The sequence below is a fragment of the Chaetodon trifascialis genome, chromosome 19 (assembly GCF_039877785.1).
Source record: "Chaetodon trifascialis isolate fChaTrf1 chromosome 19, fChaTrf1.hap1, whole genome shotgun sequence".
Taxonomy (NCBI): domain Eukaryota; kingdom Metazoa; phylum Chordata; class Actinopteri; order Chaetodontiformes; family Chaetodontidae; genus Chaetodon; species Chaetodon trifascialis.
Genome location: NC_092074.1, coordinates 5,922,592 through 5,943,287, shown reverse-complemented (window position 1 = coordinate 5,943,287; position 20,696 = coordinate 5,922,592).

The window sequence follows — 20,696 nt, the reverse complement described above, 5'->3', positions numbered from 1 at the left end:
CAAAGAAAAAACCAGCACCCACCAGAGAGGAGGATGGACGGATGATTCCAGCTGCTAAGGAGTCTGAAATATATGCCTGCATGGCATCTCGTTCAGGGCGAGAGAGGTTGTACAGCCGACCCGATGGCAGGGGTGCGCCTGGCAGCAGGTCGATGGCGCAGTCGTAAGGGCGGTGGGGGGGTAGAGAGACCGCTCGATCCTTGTCGAAAACCATAGCCAGGTCGTGGTAGACAGCAGGGACGTGAGAGAGATCCGGGGGCTCGACCGGCACTGGAGGCTGTGAGGAAACAGGTGGGAGAGCAGAGCGCAGACACGAAGACAGACAAAACTCACTCCATCCCAGGATCTTCCCGCTGGACCAATTTATATGGGGATTGTGCTTACTCAACCAGGGGTGTCCAAGAACCAACGGAGGGTCAGAAGAAGGCAGGATACAGAACCTGATGAGCTCGGAGTGGTTACCGGAGGCAACTAAAGTCACGGGTATGGTTTGCAGGGTGATTTCCGCCAGGAAAGTGCCGTTTAAGGCTCTAGCGGTAAGAGCAGGGGAGAGCGGTTCTACCGGTAGGTGGAGGCTCGCTGCCAGCTCTGAATCGATGAAGTTGTCCTCTGCCCCGGAATCCACCAGAGCGTTCAGGCTCCTCGACTCATCATCGTGACAGACTGTAACAGAAAGAGCCAACCTACCCCGGAGCCTGGGGGAAGAAATATGACTCACCAGTAGCTCCGGCTTTACTGGTGAGTCCGGTCTTTTGGCCGAACCGGACATGAGGCGCGGGTGTGTCCTGGCTGACCGCAGTAGAGACACTCTCCAGCTCGTATCCGGCGCCACCTCTCCTCCTCAGTCAGGCGCGTTCTTCCCAGCTGCATGGGTTCCGGAGGAGACGGGGGTGACGCATCCGAGGTGACAGGGAACAAGCGCGGCGTCCGGTGGAGAGGACGAGGACTCCTGTCCCGGTGGCCGGCCTGGATCTGTTGATCAAGCCTGCTGACGAAGGAGACTAGAGACCGCAGATTAGTGGGTAACACACACCTGGCGACTTCAGCCCTCAAAGAACTGCTCAACGCCTTGAGAAACACCCCCCGCAGCGCTCTCTCTTCCCACCGGGCGTCCTTGGCGGCTATCCAAAAATCTACAGAGAAGTCCGCCACACTTCTGTTGCCTTGACGGAGAGAGAGAAGTCTTTCCGCGCCCTCCTCTTCGTGTTCGGGGGGATCAAAAACAGAGCGAAAATGGATTAAAAACTCTTCATAGGTGAGTTGATCTATCGGATTGCTTGTGTGAAATGCCTCAGCCCAGTCTAATGCCCGCCCTCGTAGCCTAGTGAACATATATCTGATGCGACTAATGTCAGAACTGAAGGTGTGAGATCTCTGTGCAAACATCATCTCACACTGTAGGATGAAACCACGTGTCTTACAGAGCTCTCCCGTGAAGGGCTCCGGGTCCGTCGCATGTGAGTCGGGGCTGAGAGGAGGGTCCTGCGAGGCGGCGGCGGCCGCAACTGGCGGCGTCGCCGGACCGGCAGAGAGAGAGGCTGAGGGATTAACAGAGTCAGTAGGAGGAAGAAGGCGAGCCAGGCTGTCGGTAAGTGATCTCACCTGCTCGCTGAGTGCCCTATTCTGCTCCAGTAGGGTAGTTAGTGCTTGGCCATGCTGTCCCAGGAGATTCCCGTGGTGAACTAGGGCTCTCTGCATGGCAGGTTGGTCCAACTCTTGGCCATCCGAGTTCTGCATGGTCAGATCGTACTGTTATGTGAGTACACACACTGAGACCAGAAGAAGGTGAACTCTCAGGGATGGCTTGAGAGAATACAAAACTACGGCAGGTAAATTCAACAGAAGGTTTATTAACAAAAAGTGTCCACAAAAACGGGTAAACGAAAAGCGAGAGCACAAAAACACTCTGCAACGTCCAACTAAAGGTGTCCTCCAAAACGGGAAAAACTAAAGGCGAGAGCAAACAAACACTCTGCACAGAGCAACTAAAGGTGTCCACAAAAACGGGAAAAAACTAAAGGCGAGAGCAAACAAACACTCTGCTGGAGGCTCCAACTCCTCTCATGACCGAGGCTAGGCTGGGCTGAGGGCTTATCCACAGGGCAAAAGGCTCCTGGAAGAGGGCAGACAAAAACACAGGTCAGAATGGACCGGACGCACACAGAAGAAAAAGTCTACTGACAGAGGAACGACAGACTACCACGGAGGTAAGCAGGTGGAGCTTGACTGGCAGGTGCAGCCTTACTGCACGGTCCTGGACAGACAGGGGGAGACAAACAGACAAAACACACTGGGGAAAACAGGGGAAAATGAAACAAAAGGGAGAGACACACTGCCAGGTCCTAACAAATGAACCTTAGGGACGCATGGTAGACTGTATCAACCATATGTAGACACTGAGCAGAGGCATGAATGTACAAGAGATCACCATAGGCTAATACAGGTAAAAAAGTTGCAGCAACTAGACGCTTTTTTACATTAAAAGAAAAACACAACTTATTCCGAAAATAAAAACCCAGTTTTAGCCTCAGTTTTTTCACCAGGTTCAGCACATGAGGTTTAAAATTAAGGGAGTCATCGATCAAAATACCAAAGGCACACCTTTGTGGGTCGATACAAAATCTGAGCATAGACCATCATATCTAATGCACTGAGACCGATTACTAAGATAGTTTGAAAACCAAGAAACTGCTTCTTCTGAGAGACCTGAGTTCAGAAGTCTAAGTTTTAAAACATCGTGGTCGACTGTGTCGAAAGCTTTGGACAAATCAAGAAAAAGTGCTGCACAATGTTGCTTCTTATCAAGACCTACAGAAATGTCATTTACCACCTTCAGTGCAGCCGTGATAGTGCTATGCTTTTTTCTAAAACCTGATTGATATGCTGATAAAATATCATTGGTGTATAAAAACTCCTTTAGCTGAGCACTCACAAGAGATTCAAGAATTTTAACCAGTACTGACAAATTAGATATTGGCCTGTAGTTATTTAAAATACTTGGGTCTCCCCCTTTCAATAAGGGGAGGACAAAGGCAGATTTCCATATTCTTGGAATTTTCTTAGTCAGCAAAGTTAGGTTAAAAAGATATGTAAGAGGCTCGGCTACAAAATCGGCTGCCAATTTCAAGAAATGAGGATCAACCAAATCAGGTCCTGAAGGTTTTCTCGGGTCTAGTACTTTTAGAGCCCTAGAAACTGCCTGTGCAGAGAAAGGCACAAAATTAAAAGACTGACCAACACAGACAGACGCACCAGTACTTGGTTTCACAGACGCACTGCAAGCAGAGGCAAACAGGGAGCCAGTAGCCGCAAAATGCTTATTAAAACAGTTCAAAATTTCCATTTTGTCATGAATAGCAACAAAATCCTTCATAACAAAGTTGGGCACTGTTAGGGCATGATTGCTGACAGAAAAGGACTTTATAGCTTTCCAAAATTTCCTTGGATCATTTAAACTTTTTGTAGTGACAGACAAATAATATTCTGATTTTGCTTTCTTGATAAGAGAGGAACATTTGTTTCTCAGTTGTCTGAAAATAGTCCAGTCAGTAGCAGAACCTGTTGCCCTTGCCTTTGCCCAAGCCACATTATGTGCATGAATAAATTCAGTTAGTTCAGGGGGAAACCAGGGGTTATCACACCCCTTACTTATCCTCTAAAAGGTGCATGTCTATTTAAAATTTGTGTAAAACCATCATAAAAAAATGTCCATGCTGCTTCAACATCAGGGATCTGCTCTATTCTACTCCAATTAAAATTAAACAAATCATGAAAAAACCCCTGCTCATTTAAGTGTTTAAGATCCCTCTTCAAAATAACACGTGGCTTGGATTTAGGGATTTTAGTGTTTCTAGTAGCAGCAACAACACAATGGTCACTTAAATCATCGCAAAAAACACCAACAGCTGAAAATTTATGAGGAACAGGCTGTTTAGGATTTGGCCGAGTTGGTGAATTAATCAACTGGGTAAGATTGACACAGTCACAAAAAGATTTAAATTCATCTGATACTGGCTTGAGCCAATCCCAGTTAAGATCACCAGCTAACACAATTTCATTATAATTTAATTTGGATAAAAGGTGCATCAAAGACTGCAACGCATCACTCAGTGCAGATGGGGGTCTATAACACCCAACAACAGTTAAACAGAGACCCTTAGACAATTCTATACTCACTGCCAGAAATTCCAGCTGTGATTCAGTCAGAATTATCCTAACACAAAATTTTGATTTTACAAAAATGGCCACACCGCCACCTTTCTTTGGTCTGTCAGCACGATAAACATTGTATCCATCTATGTTAATGTCTCTATCAGTGACTGATTTTGTCAGCCATGTTTCTGATATTACAACAATGTCCGCATCTGTTGATTTAACCCATATTCTGACCATATCCAATTTAGACAACAAGCTGCGCACATTGAGATGAATGATTTTTAGCCCTGACAGAGATTTAAAATCAGATGGTGTCTGAACACACTGCAGCTCAGGGCCCGGGTTAGGTTGCACATTACCAGATATAAGCAACAGCAAAACAATCAACCATCTCCGTTTGACACAATTACATGTGGAAACCTTTGTCATCTCATATTTCTGGTCCGACTGAGATTTCTCATTGAATGTAAAACAGTCATTTAAAGTCAGGTGGCTTTGAAGGCGGGGCAAGTCTTTGGGCAGAGTTTGTGAAATGTTTATGTCCTGTGCCAAACACTTCGGGGTTTGCACGAATTTAAAAACAGTCAAAGCGCAAGTGCCTCCATACGCAATGTCCTGCAGGCGAAACACATTGTTAGATGTACTCACCCAGGAGAGATCACTTGCTCGCAAGTCCCAGACAGATAACACGAAAAGTGGAGTCATGAGAAACGCCATTCTCATTGTCCAGTGAGAGATAGTGTGTGCGTGTGTGCGTACCTGTGCAAGTGTGTGTGTGTGTGTGTGTGTGTGTCTGTGTGTGTGTGTGTGTGTGTGTGTGAGACAGAGACAGCGCAAGCGAGCACACTGCAGGCCGTCAGCCAAGCCGCGCAGTCAAGGAGGAGGAGGAAGTATGTGTGTGGTGGGGAGGCCGGGTGGCGAGGCAGGTGAGAGCCTGAGATGCTTGGAGGATTTTTGCAACCCCGGAGCGCTGGAGAGCAGGCCGCCGGTAGAGAGGGGTGGGAACCGGAGTAGGAGATGCAGTGGCAAAGCCCAGGAGGAGAGGCCAGGCAGCTAGAGCCGGTGAGGCGCAAGAGGACCCAGTGGCCAATACGTAGACCACAATCAGATTCAGAGGATCGGATCAGTTTAAATCCAATTTGATGAGCCAGAAAGGGGAGACTTTTGCAGAGAATAGTGTGCATATATGCACTATGAAGGTTCTTTGCTTAATTTAAATGAATGTTAAAAGAATAAGAGCATTATTAGTAAAAACGGAGGACACATAACACTAACGTGAACAGACATGCCGCCATCTTGGTTTTGATAATTGACTTACTTTCCAGTGTGCAAAACTAGATAATGAAAATATCAATAATGTCTTAGTAAGTGCTCATAAAAGTGACTATATTAACACGGAAATTCAGTTGTATATTGGTCACCCAAGATCAAGTGTGAAGCATCATAGGCTGAAGATTTCAAGATGAAGTGGGTGGACAGGATGCAGGACAGCAGTGAAAGGATGGGAGGAGGGCCGGCATTTTTGCCGCCATGCAGGAAGGTAATGGAGTCTCTGTGCAAACTCCACCAGACTGCAACAGCTTTATCCACCAGGCTGTCAAGATGCTGAACTCTCTCCCCTCTCTTCCATCTCTGCCTTCTGCCCCAAAAAGACTTGACTGTTGTCCTAACTCCCATCCAGCACCAGTCACTTTATAAAGGGACTTCAAAATAAAATCTACAGTTCTGTCACTATAACCATATTTGCATTACATTGTATATGGCAGCTATTTATCCTGAAGCTTTTATATTTTTAACACTTTTCAGTAGTTTCGTGCCTTTGCAACACTTGTCTTGTATTTATCTCTATATTTTTGCGTACATTGTGGGACTGTGAGAACGATATTTCGATCTCTCTTTATGTCTTGTACATATGCTGAAATTGGCAATAAAGTTGACTTCTGACTTGACTTTGACACCCTCATACCCTCTATGTGATTTCTGGTGACTTAAATCATGCCTGGGAGACCAGGGGTGGGAGGTATACCTGTTTAGTCACCATCACCAGTGTCATATTGTGCCACGACATGGATTTTGCAAAAGAAAAAAAAATATTAGAAATAATGTGCTTTACTGTGGCTGTTATAACATGCAGGCAGAGGGCTACACACATTCCGTTATATCAAGTAACTATTATTTTCCTCACTGTAATTCTAACTCTGGTAACATGAAGATGTGGAGGGTAACATTACAATAATTCAGATTATGATAATCATTTTTCTGTTGCTGGCTGCAAGAACCCAGTGGATTAACCTGATGTAAATGTTCCCACAACAACTGGGTAGTGAACATGATCTTGTCCCAACTTTGCTGAAACATGTTGCTGGCATCATTTTCTAAATGAGGACATAATTACAAAATATCTATCCATCCATCCATTTTCTATGCCGCTTATCCCTTTCGGGGTCGCGGGGGGGCTGGATCCTATCTCGGCTGTCAACGGGCGGGAGGCAGGGTACACCCTGGACCGGTCGCCAGCCGATCGCAGGGCACATACACACAAACACTCACACCTAGGGACAATTTAGAGTCACCACTCAACCTAATGAGCATGTTTTTGGTCTGTGGGAAGAACATGCATACTTCACACAGAAAGGCCCGACCCAGGAATTGACCTTCTTGCTGTGAGGCACGTGCACTACCTGCTGCGCCACCGTGCAGCCCCATTACAAAATATATATAAAAGAAAATTTCTCAGTTGCAACATTTTACCCACCACTACTACAGACAATAAAATACTGGATTTATTTTATACCAGGGCAGGGCCTTTCTGTGTGAAGTTTGCATCATCTTCCCGTGCATGTGTGGGTTCTCTCCGGGCACTCTGGCTTCCTCCCACAGACCAAAAACATGCTCATTATCAATCAATCAATCAAATTTTATTTCTACAGCACATTTCATACATAAAAATGCAGCACAAGGTGCTTGACAAAAGATAAAAACATAACATAGCAATATAAAAGCAACTACCCCTCCCAACACACCCGCAGACATACATCATGCACACACCCACCCGCACACAACCACACACACACCCACCCCAATGAAAATGGCAGGGCACTGAGGCATCATGAAAGGAAAAAAGAAAAGAAAACCACCTACAGGGAGCTCATCTGCACTGTGAAGGATTACTGGCCATGGCCACAGGGAGCGTCGCCACAACAGAGACCCCCGACCCAGACAAACCGGGCTGGACTCCACACGCAGGACAGAGCCCCCCAGTCGTCCCCAGGACGACGCCCCGGCGGGCAGACCAGACACCCCTCCCAGCACGGAGGCCCCCCATGAGGAAGCACTGGAGCTAAAACCTAAAAGACAATAGTATAAAAAGACCTAGAACCTAAAAGACAATAGAATAAAGGACCTAAAACCTAAAATTGAATAAAATAAAAGGACCTAAGAGCTAAAAGACAATGTGCTCGGATAAAACATGTCTGAGTTAAAAGAGTATAAGAAATCAATTGAAAGCCAAACTCAAAAGGTGAGTCTTGAGCCTTCTTTTAAAAACACCAACAGTCTCTGCGGTCCTGATGCACTCCAGCAGGCTGTTCCAAAGCTTCGGACCATAGTGGCTGAATGCCACCTCCCCGTTGGCTTTGGTCCAAACCCTTGGAACAATCAAAAGGCCAGTGCCACAGGACCTCAGGATCCACGAGGGCTGATATGATAGAAACAGGTCAGATAAATAAGAAGACCGTTAAGACACTTAAAAACTAATAAAAGCACCTTAGCGATTCTAAAACCGGTATAATGTGCTCCCGCCCTCTGGTCCTTGTCAGCACACGTGCGGCTGAGTTCTGGAGTAATTGTAAGTTATAGATAGTCTTTTTGGGAAGACCAGAGAGCAGGGCATTACAATAATATAGACGGCAGGAGATAAAAGCATGCATCAGCACCTCCGTGTTAGCCTGAGAGAGAAACGGGCGGACTCTGGCTATATTTTTAAGATGGTAAAAAACAAACTTTGTTGTATTTTTAATATGAGGAATAAAATTAAGCTCAGAGTCAAAAATGACGCCCAGGTTCTTAACAGATTGTGAGGGTGTAAAACCTTGTAGTTTTGGTAAAAGCGTCTCTCTCTTGCCTTCAGGACCAATAACTAAAACCTCTGTTTTATCCTGGATGAGCTGTAGGAAGTTTTCTGCCATCCATGACTTAATGTCTAAAATACAGTTTAAAAGGGTATCAATAGGCCCCATGTCATCAGGAGACATGGCAATGTAAAGCTGTGTATCATCATTGTAGCTATGGAAGCTGATGCCGTGTCTCCTGATGACATCCCCAAGGGGAAGCATGTAAAGATTAAAAAGTACTGGACCTAAAATTGACCCTTGGGGTACCCCACATTTCATTTCACGGGTTCCGGAGGAACATGTATCCAAACTTACATAGAAACAACGGTCTGTGAGATAGGAGTAAAACCATTTAAAAACAGTACCAGAGAGGCCCACCAGGTTTTTGAGTCTATCTAATAAAATGTGGTGATCTACTGTATCAAAGGCAGCACTTAGATCCAGTAGCACTAGGACTGTGAGTTTTTGTGAGTCTGCATTACGCCTGATATCATTTAAAATCTTTAAGAGGGCTGTCTCGGTACTGTGGTTCACTCTAAAACCAGACTGATATTTCTCTAAAATGTTGTTAGTATTTAAAAAATAATTTAGTTGGTTAAAAACCAGCTTTTCTAAAATCTTACTTAAAAAGAGTAAGTTGGATAAGGGTCTGTAGTTATTAAGAATGCTGGGGTCTAAATTGCTCTTCTTCAGAAGGGGCTTCACCACTGCCGTTTTGAAGGCAGCAGGGAAGACACCCGTCTGAAAAGACAAATTCACTATATTTAACCTCAGAAGTTAGGTGGCGTTTCCTCACTCTTCTCATCGGGGCGCCCTGATGGTTATAACTGGCGATGTTAAAATACACACAATAATGGTCGGCCACAGCCAGGTCAACAACAGAGGACACACCAATAGAGAGGCCATAAGTTATGACCAGGTCCAGGGTGTGTCCTCTGTTGTGAGTTGGCTGTGTGACGCGCTGATTAAAATCCATGCAATTTAAAAGGTTTAAGAATTCTCTGGACAGTGAGTCCGAGGTGTTATCAACGTGCAGGTTAAAATTGCCAGTTATTAAAATTCTGTTATAAGAGGTGTGTATGATTGATAGAAGCTCTGAAAATTCACTGATAAAAGCAGTGGAATGATGGGGTGGTCTATAAACAGTGATGCAGAGAACAGGAGGACTGCTAAAAAAAGGTGTGATGCTCAAAAGATGAATAATTGTTGAAACTTCCTTTGACAATAAAATATTATTAACAATTGATGCAGTCCCGCCTCCTCTCTTGCCTCCCCTGGTGGAGAATAAAAAGTTAAAATTTGGTGGGCAAGCCTCAGTAAGAACAACTGGTGCCTCTGTGCCAAGCCATGTTTCTGTTAAAAGTAACCCATCTAACTTGTTGTCTAAAATCAGGTCATTTATGATAAAAGATTTGTTTAAAAGAGAGCACACGTTCAGCACAGCCAGGTTAATGTTCTTGCTGAATGTGCGCTCATGATCACAGGGAGATAAAATGACCGGGTGTATGAGGTTATCCCTGTTAAAAGCACTCTGTCTGGGAGTCCGGGGAAAACGTCTGCCTGTAATGGTTTGTATAGTAAAGATGTCCGGTTTCGGTGGTAATGACAACTGTGGACTGTAGGGGGGGCTAGTGAGTGAAATAGTATTGTGAACAGCTGGTGTGGACGGAGAAGAGAAATCTGGGGAGGGGGTGTGACAGGTAAACAGTCAGTCTCGTGGAGCATACTAGATGGCGTGGCGAATATTAGCAATTAGCATTTGGCTGCCGAGCCTGTTGGGGTGAACTCTGTCGGCCCTATAAAAGGAGGGATGGTTCCAAAACAGGTTAAAATTGTCAATAAAACCAACGCTAAAAGCTCTGCAGGCGGACTGTAGCCAAGTGTTTAGATAAAGTAGCTTGCTGAAATGCCATGCTCCGTGATGGGACAGTGTGGAGAGAGGACCGCTGATAAAAACTGACTTACCACAGTTGTTTAAGAAGCTAAAAAGGTTGTTAAAATCCCTTTTGAGCAGCTCAGACGGCCTCTGAGCGGTGTCAACGCAGCCCACGTGTACTAAGACATGGCTTATGGAGGATGGGAGTGACCACAGCAGGCCTGGAAGTTTCTCCAGGATAACTGGGACTGTGGCTCCTGGAAAGCAGAGACTGGCTGCATTGAAAAAGCGAATTCCCCGGATTATTGAATCGCCCACTACTAAAGTGGTCGAAGAGCAGACGAAGTGGTGGAGGTTGTGAGGTGCCGTGGCTAGATGATGCGTGGTCAGCACTGTGTGTCCGGACAAACGGGTGCGATGTAGGGGATTTTTTGTTGGGCCTGAGAGAGGGATTCCCAGCTGGCTCCGGACGAGGAAGACCACCGGAGCGCCGGAGCATGGCCTCCTTCAGGATCCGACGTCGGGCAGAAGAGGTCGCGGACCAGGATGAGGACCGTTGAGAAGAGCCCCCCGGAGCCGGGGTGAAATTCTGCTGTGCTCGGTGGGGTGTGGGGCGAGTTGTTGGTCCTTGGGGCGAGGTTGGTCCTTGGGGCGAGTTGTTGGTCCTGGCCTTGGTGCGTTCACCGGGACAGGCGGGAGCGGTGGAGATCTGCTGAAATCATTTAAAATCCTGGGAGGTGAGGAAGAAGGCCCCAGGTTCCCAGCCAGTGGTGGAAATTCGTGTGAGTCCAGGATGTTAAAACGATTTTGAAGCTGGATGTCACAGGTTGAGGGAGCGTGAAGTGACAGCCTCTCCCTCCTTTTGCGGTCGCCAACAACCACCCAGGTGTCCATGTGTAAAGGAGTGGAGCTGACTGGGACCTTGGGTTTAGCCCCGAGCTGGAACCAGGGGTCCTCAGGAAAGGCGGATGGAGTGGAACCAGCGGCCAGTGCGGTAGCAGCGTCCTGTGTAGAGCCGAGTATCGCGGCAGTGGTGGTAGCGGCCAGAACAGGAGCAGCAGCGGGTGGAGTGAGGCCTGCGGCCAGGGCCCTGTCCAGTCCTCCAACTCCTTTGTACTGCCCCACCCCCACCTAAATCCCCTTGCCACAGCTGACAGCTTTCCTGTACATCGACCACTTTTCTGTTACAGTGCCCTACTGCTCTCATCTGCCCCCCAGACCAAACCAGGTGATGAATGAGGGATCAAGGTGAGAGAGGCTGAAGGTCCAAATTGTACTGATGTGCCTGTTAGTGATGATGGAGAAGGTTGAGAAAAGAAGAAGAGTTTTGTTATGAAGCCGAAGTAAAGCATCCGAGTGAGAACTTACCTGAAGTCTCCAGAGTCTTTCATTTATAATATGAAACCTTCTACACAAATGTCACTCGCTCAAGGCTTCTCAAGTCCTGTGCAACCCAGTTGTGTGGGATAAACACATTTTCAACCTGAGTTTGAAGCAGGGGAGAGTGCCACAGTTCCCAGGTCAGGTTGTCTGTGTGTGTTTTTCTCTCTTCGTGTCTGAGGTGGAGGTGTGGCCAGGTGGTGCTGCGAGCGGACGGCGCACCTGAGACCCACTGATTCTCCCTGTATTTAAGCAGTATGGCGGCATCATCTGCCAGATCGCTGCCAGATTGTCCAAGCATCTCACCTAGACTTCCAGCCTTTTCGTCCTTGTGCTCAAAGCTTCGTTGCTAGTCTTGTCTCTAGTGTTTCATAGTTGTCTATGTGTGTACTTTGTTTTGGTTTTCTGTTTGTTTGTTCCACATTGTGGTTTGCTGATCTATAGAGTTTGTCTGTTTCCCTACCTGCTCGCCACAGTGTAGTAGAAATTTATGTTTAGGGCTGAATATATATATATGATATAAGTGTTTTATATTGGTCAATATCGATAATTATTGATATTTTTTATGACCTATTTAAAATAAGGACCGGGAGAAAAATACATTCAATTTAAACATTTTTATTTTAAATTGAACCTTCCTCTGATTATAATCCACTCAGCTATCAAGGCAGAAAGGAAAGGAAATGCCAACACAACCATGGAAAACACCTGAGAACTTTTTTCTGCAGGTTTAGTGCAGGAAGTTCACAAGCTGATTCACCTTCTGCTGAATAAAATGTTTTCAGATATGTGCAGTGTTTTGTAAACAGCAGAGACTGAGGTAGACTTGACTGAATTATAAAACCAGCCAAGACACATGAACAACTTTAGTCACTCTTCTTACTCTAAACATACATGAACTATTCAATTATATTTTTATTGCAAGTGTGTTTAAAAGAAAAAAAAACAAAAAAAAGCACATGTAAGAGATGTTTGTAACCTGGCTTCTCCATAGTGCTCAGTGGAAGCATGTCTTTAGCTATATGATATGCCACTGCCTCTGTTATGTCTTTGTGCCTTTTAGATGATTTGTCATCAGGCACTGAAGCAGATACCTCTGCATGGTGGTCTGCTGCTTGTGCGGTGGTGCTGCGGTTGTAGTAGTGATGGGAATTCCGGCTCTTTTTAGAGAACCGGCTCTTTCGGCTCGGCTCACTAAAAAGAGCCGGTTCTTTCGGCTCCCAAACGGCTCTTCAGATTTTTTTGTTGCTTTAATCGATATATTACCAATAATAATGTAACATTATGCACAAAATGAATTAATAATGTAAAAAAACTGTAATATACTTTTTATTTATATATGTTTATTATATAAATATGCCTTTTATTTTTTTCACTCTACAGTGAACTTTTAACTAATTTAAACTTTTAACTTTTTTTATACTAAGCAACTTTAAAGTCAAGCAACACAGAATCCCTGAAAAACACAGGACACACCAAAATATAAATTAAAAATATTTACTCTTCAGTGCAACAATAAATAAACTATAAAATACAAGAACAAACTTTTAACTATTTACAATTCAACTTTTAACAAATTAAGACTTTTAGCTTTTTTATACTTAGCAAATTTAAAGTGAAACAACACAGAATCCCCGAAAAACACACAACAAAATATAAATTAAAATATTTACCCTACAGTGCTACAAAAATAGATTATAAAATACAAAACAAATTTAGCTTAAAATATTTACTCTTCAGTGCTACAATAAATAAACTATAAAATACAAGAATAAACAAAATATAAATTAAAGTATGTAAAACAAAAAGAAAAAGATCAGCATGCAAATCTCAAATCTGCAAATCTCTAGTGAAGATTGGCATTGAGAAACACCAAGTGCCTCAGCTTTGAGGGACTGATTCGGCTTCTTCTGTCAGTAATTATCTGCCCTGTTTTGGAGAAGATTCTCTCAGAGGGGACTGACGTTGCAACAATGCACAGTCTCAGTGTCATCACATGTGTGAGGCGTGGGTAAACTGAAGCCTTGTTTTCCCACCAGCTTAGTGGATCAGCACTTCTCTGGAAATGGGGCTCCTCAAGGTAGGATCTCACTTCCATTATTGCATCTGCTGAAGGATTCCTTCTTGTAGTGTCTCCAGTTGCTCTTTCTTCAAAGAACCTCCAAACAGCAGATGCTTGTGGCCCTTCTTGCTCATCCTCTGCTCCCTCTTGGCCCCCTGGCAGTGGAGTTGGCTGGCCGAACCTTGCTGCTGCAGCAGTTATTCTCTGAATAGCTTCATCAACTGCTTTAGTGTCATTGAAGGCCAGCTTCTTGAATCTCTGATCAAGAATGGTGGTTTCTGACAGAACAGTATTATATTCCATTCGATGGAATTTTCTGTCCATGGTTGCACAGAGAGCATCCACTAGCTCTTTCACATTTGCTGTAGTTACGCTGGTCTGGTTCTCAGCTGTCACTCTCTGCAGACCCCTGCACAGGATTAACATTTTGGAGGCTGTAACATAGCTGAAAAAGAGTAAATAGGTATTAATATTATGCTTTGTTTTATTTGGAGGTGTATATCATTATCTCTGGTGATATTCAATCCACTTTTTATTCCAGTAATTCAACAACAACAACAACAACAACAACGACAACAAATAATAATAATAATAATAATAACAATAACAACAACAACAACAACAATAATAATAATAATAATAATAATAATAATAAACATTTGTATACTGCACCTGTCTGCACTGATCTCCACTGTGACCTGCTCAAATGGCTCCAGAACAGCGCATGCCTCCTGCAGTACCTCCCATTTCTCTTGGCTCAGAGGATCGACCGGTGCATTGATAACAGCCAGGGTAGAATTGACTGCATCCTTGGACTCCAGAATCCGTTTTAGCATATGAAAGGTGGAATTCCACCTTGTCACACAATCTTGTTTGAGCTTCAGCTCAGGCATGTCCATCTGTCGTTGTGTTGATTTGAGCCTGTGTGTGGCTGTTGTGCTCCTGTGAAAAAATTCCACTATTGCCTTGACTTTGTCCACAGCAGGCTTCATCACCTTCAAAGCGTCTCTTACAATCAGGTTAACTGTGTGTGCAAGACATGGGTGGTGGGTCCATTTCAGGGTTTTAACTGCTTTGGTTATGTTCGCTGCATTGTCAGTAACACAACCAACCACTTTGTTTTCCACATTCCACTCTTTTGCTACTCTGAGCAGCTCCTCTGCTAAGTTCTCAGATGTGTGTCTGTCACTGAACTCAAAACAATCCAGAAGACAGGACACCATCTTGTAGTCTTCAATAAAGTGACATGTAACTGACAAGAAGGATGCGGTGGTTCGGGGTGTCCAGCTGTCAGTTAGACAAACTGCTATGGCTTTATTAACCCTCTCTTGCAGTGAAGCACGTTCTCTGTGATACAGGTCTGGGATCATTTTCTGAGAAAGGGTTTTCCTGCTTGGAATGGCATACACTGGATTGAGTGCATGCGTAAACTTTCTGAAACCCTTGTCATCCACAACTGAAAATGGTTGAATTCCAGTGCAACCATTTTAGCCAGCTCTTCATCAATTATTTTCTGTCTTGCAGGGGTCAAAGACTTCTGCAAAAACTGTTTCATTGAGCTCTGGGTTGCTGTTTTTGGTGGCTGTGGTGGTGTGCTGCATGATGCTGTTGACACTGCAGCAGCAGCAGGAGCAGCAGGAGCAGCAGCAACAGTTGCAGACGACACACTGGCACCTTCATTAATACCAGGTTCAACTGGTCGCTTCTCCAGTGGAACTGTTGGGTGGACAGTTCTTAAGTGCCTGTGGAGGTTGTTGGTGGAGCCGGCTTGATATGAAATTTTCATCCTGCAGACAATGCACTCTGCTTTGGAGCCATCAATATAATTAAAGTGACTCCATATTTGGCTTCTGTTTTCACTCATTTTCTTAACTTACTTTTGGTTGATAAATGTCCCTCCGTGTTGCTCTCGCTCTGCTCTCTTGACCCGTTCGTGTGCTGCTGCTGTGTGTGTAACTGCCGCCCCTCCCCCCTCTGCTCAGCGCAGTGAGCGCACTAAGCGGCGCAGACACAGAGACGACACCACGCATATTGACCAATCACGTGCGGCTTCAAGAGAAAAAAAAAGAGAGAGAGAAAAAAAGCGGCTCCCCCAATCAGGAGCCGGCTCCCACCCAATCGTTCACTTCAAAGAACCAGCTCTCAGAGCCATTACGTTTGCAAACGACACATCACTAGGTTGTAGATGTTGTTGGATGTTGGCGAATACGGCTGCGCTCCAAACAAGTTTGTGGTATTACCAGTCTTGGTGGGGACGAAAGTCTTGCATAAGTTACAGACCACATTGGTCTGACTATGGTCCGACTTATAAAATCCAAAAAACTGCCATACTGGCGAGCTGACTTTCCCTGTTTTATCGACAATTTCTTCGCTTGCTGCAGCGCTTTCTATTTCTCATCTCACTCCTCGCGAAGCATCAAACACGAGACAACGAGATGGCGCAACCGAACATGATAATGTTACATGATTGGTATGTTAGTGTGTCTCTCTCACTGATTAGCGATACTCCCTACGTTGCTCGTGTAGCAATAATATAATAGATATATAGATAATATAAGCGAACCACCCCACTACACTGCCACACTCGGTTACTTGAGAGCGAGTGCCTTTGTTCATGCAACCAACCTCGCTTCGCAACTTCAGGTTTCTTCCGACGAAGAAAAAAAATTATCGAATGTTTTATCGAACGCATTTTTTATTGATATTGATGACGTGTCTATCGCGAGACATATCGCTTTCGTTTTTATTGCCCAGCCCTAGGCTGAATTTGTGTTTTCTTGTACATCAGGTTTGGTTTGTAGTTAGTGTTCATTTTGATTGTAATAAACCATTTGTGTCAAATGGTTCCCTTGGTTTTTTGTGCTGTTTTTCTGCCTCTTGGGTCCAATCAAAAAAATACTTATTCACAATTCGTAACACCTAGGGATGATGGGGGGCTAACAGGCTTCATGCTAAAGTCAGCATGAGAGCTATTGGACAAATCCAGTTTAGCCAACATGGACTTTTTAAAATTATTATTTCCATTTAACAGTTCATCCATGCCTGGAGAATCCAAATACCAGGGCCCCCATCAGTCTGCCTACAGACCAAACAGGTCCACAGAGGATGCCGTCTCCATGGCACTGCACTCCACCCTGATGCACCTGGACAACAACACCTACGCGAGGATGCTGTTCATCAACTTCAGATCAGGATTCAATACAGTCATCCTCTCCAAGCTGGTCAACAAACTCAGTGACCTCAGCATCAGCGCCTCCCTCGGCAACTGGACCCTGGACTTTCCAAGTTTGCACATGACACAACAGTGATAGGCCTGATTAACAACAACCATGAGTCAGCCTACAGAGATGAGGTTCAGCAGCTGGCAATGTGGTGCTCTGACAACAACCTGACCCTCAACATCAAGAAGACTATGGAGCTCATTGTGGACAACAGTAAAACTAAAGGCTGTTTACAACCCCATTCAGATTGACAGGGCTGAGGTTGAACGTGTCTCCAGCTTCAAGTTCCTGGGTGTCCACATCTCCGAGGACCTCATGGACCCTCAACTCCTCCATCCTGATAAAGAAGGCTAAACAGCGCTTCTACTTCCTGAGGAGCATGAAGAAAGTTAACCTGGCTCGTCAAATCCTAGAGAATTTCTACCGCTGCACCATCATTTGGAATTTCCCCTTGCGAGACTAATAAAGGTATATTGAATTGAGAGCATCCTGACCAACTGCATCTCAGTATGGTACGGCAGCTGTACAGCCTCCAAGCGGAAGGTGTACTGTTACCACTACGTGTTAGATATTCTGTGTATGTTGACGTAGATAAACAGCAAGCCAAACTCGTTTTCACAAGCCAGGATCCGAGCGTCTTGCTCTTTTATTCGAGTCTTCTGAAGACAGCTTACAATTTAACATTGTGGCTTGAAAAGGTGGAGTGAAACCGAAATACATAACACAGAAATAGAAAAATATACCTCAAGTATTGGCATTGGGAAAATGAATACATTGGGAAACAGCCAGCACCAAAATAATGCATTAAACTTAACTAAACTGCTATCCCCAAAGTCACAGGACGTATCCACACTTATACTGATCCATTGATATGCTAATTAGATCGTTAATGTGCGTGAATAGCTGCATTGATATGCTAATACATAGCAACAAGCTAGCGGGATGCATGGGCTAGGTCTATTTCCTGGCAATAAACATGTAGCCTACAGAAAAAACAATCTCCAACAAAGCTTATACAGTGTATAAAGGTGATACATTGTTATTGCTTTAGCTATAAAACACTTATTAAACTTATAGCCATTGCTTTCGGAGGTTTAGATGAGATGTAACACACAGGAACAACTTGGACACGAGGAGGCAGGCTTGTTAATTTTTCCCAGACTGAGCTTCGGCTGCCCACAATGCATTGCAACTATCAACTATGCCTTAAAGCGAATACAGGTAAACAAATACTGACTGTATAATCGTTTTTAGCTTATACTTTCAACCTGAATTACAATCAATGAATTACAAACTATTTATCACAAAATTATTATGAACCTTTTTTTTTTAACCTTTTTATCAAACACATTTTACTGAGGGCAGAACAGGTGGTGAAAACCAGAAAACCGGCCAGTACATCACTGGTGCCCAGCTAACTGCCATCGAGGACCTCCAGCACAAGTGGTGTTTTTTTTTTTTTTTTCACTTTTTGCTTTTACTGCACTGCCACTTGCTACCTGTTGTACATGTCACTTTTTAACAGACCATGTTGCACATGTGTTATAGGTTCATAGAAATTACTTGCACTACCTGCATGTACCTCATATTGCTTAAACCTCATGCCAATTGCACTACCTGTATGTATTTATATTTTGGATATTATTACTATTTTCTCTTCTGGTTAGATGCTGAACTGCTTTTTGTTGTCTTTGTCCTGCACTCTGATGATGACAGTAAAGTTGAATCTAATCTAATCTGTCAGTATTTTTCTCAAAAGAATATTAGCAATCGTACTTATTTATGGCAGTTTTTTTTATTATCTATACAAATGTACATATACGTAGTTGTTTTTCTATTCTGTATCCTGTACACATTTTTATTTTGCTCTTTGTAATGCTTGCTGACTGTAGTGCCTAAATATTCCTGATGTGAGATCAGAAAGTCTTATCTTATCTTATCATCTCTTATCTTATCTTATCTTATCCTTATATAGCACCACTCACATAAAAGGTGTGTGGGAAGGGTGAAGAGGGCAAAGGTCAAGTCAAGGAAAAGGCAGTCCTACAAACATGAAAAAATCCGGAGAGGAACAGGAAAGAATCTTGAATCCAATTAAACAAGGTCCTGGCAAACAAAACAAAAATCTAAAATCACTTGAAATAAACACTGGGAAAAGCTGGAACACTTGATGAACAACATATTTAGATGAACTGGCACAGGCGGAATACACTACAGACAGAAGGATAAAAAGGGACAGGTGAAACAAATAAAAAATCACAAGGTTTCATGTCCTTGGAAAAACATCTTAGGATGTCTACCAAAATGAAAAATCTGATATTTACAGTTAGGGTTTGTCTATCTGATATCTAATGTCAACAAGATGAATAATCCCACATCTGATTGGACTATGATACAATGTATTTACTATGGAAATGAGACAAGGGTTGATAAAAATCAAGATTGTGCCCAGTGGCACAGTGATGAAGAACATCTATCAACACTGATGTGTGAACTACCTTCAACATGTAAAAGGTATGACAAAGTGAAAATCACAATTTTCATCTAGAGAACTATCATTGCAGCTTTGCACTCATGCAGTGCTAAACAGTTTGAATTCAACATTATTTTTTCTATTTTCAATATTGTTCATTTTTAATGGAAAACTGATTTACAGGCACCTGGAAACATGGCACCGGAAGTCACTGTCCAACACACTTAAGTGGACTTAGATTCCTGTCACAAAAGACAGAATGTTTCTTACATACTGACAAGCTCACCTTCCACAGTATATGTTTTATTATATGTTTTCCTCTGTTCATTGTCTGTTGTCACAATATGTGGAAACCTTCTTGTGTTAATCTCCATCATTTTCTTCAAACGGCTCCACACTCCTCCACACTCCTGGCTTCCTTTCTTTCTCTGTTTTTCCTTCCAGCTGTTGAATGATGTGCCAGTTGCAGTGATTGAAAGTCTTGGCTGGCTTGCACTGTCAAATTCTATGCTCAATCCATTTATTTATGCTTTCTTTTACAGCTGGTTTCTTTTACAGCGATTATTCGGCTTTCAGAATAATCATATCTAGAAAAATATTTCAAGGTGATTTTTCTAACACAAAACTGCTTTGACCTGTTCATTGGAGTGTGGAAAAAGCTAATAGATGAGTCAGTACTGACAAAAATTGGAGCAATAAAGATTAAGCATCAGCGTCATTAGACTCTGCAACCTGTACCTTTGTGTCCTGTCTTCTTCGACTTTTTAAAAATTATGTTATAAAAACTATATGTTAAACACAGACTTGGATGCAATATAATGACCTTTATGCAATCATGTAAATGGATTAATCACTATGTACAACTGTATATGGATATTCTGATATTCATACATAGCAACAATATATTTGTGATAAAATGAAATGTACTGAATGACATCAATGGGTGTTTTCAAAAATATTTTTAAATACTGTCAGGAGGAGGCTATTTTCCCCCAGCAGGAATGATCCTGGTATTGGCCTCAAACTGTCAGGTCCTGTTTCAAGTTGGACTCTCAATGCAACTAATTGTTGGCCCCATTCTGAACAATTTTTTTTATCTTTTCCAATTATTATTTTTCTTCTTTAAAAAAGAAAAGAAAACAAAACTAGTTTGTTTGCTGTACCCAACTTGCTGGGTACGATAACCCAACCAACACTGCAGAGCTACTGAAGGTCAGATTCAGGTAATGAAAAATAAAATCAAGTGTACAATGGATGGTACTAGCTCACTCTCTGAAGGAGCTCCATTTGTGAGATACTACTGAGCTGTGACTGAAATACATGTGCTTGCATACACCATCAAAATATCAAGTTGCTTGTGGACAGATTGCATCAGAAAGGCGTTCTTCTCACAAACAGCATTTCACAGTTGCTAGCA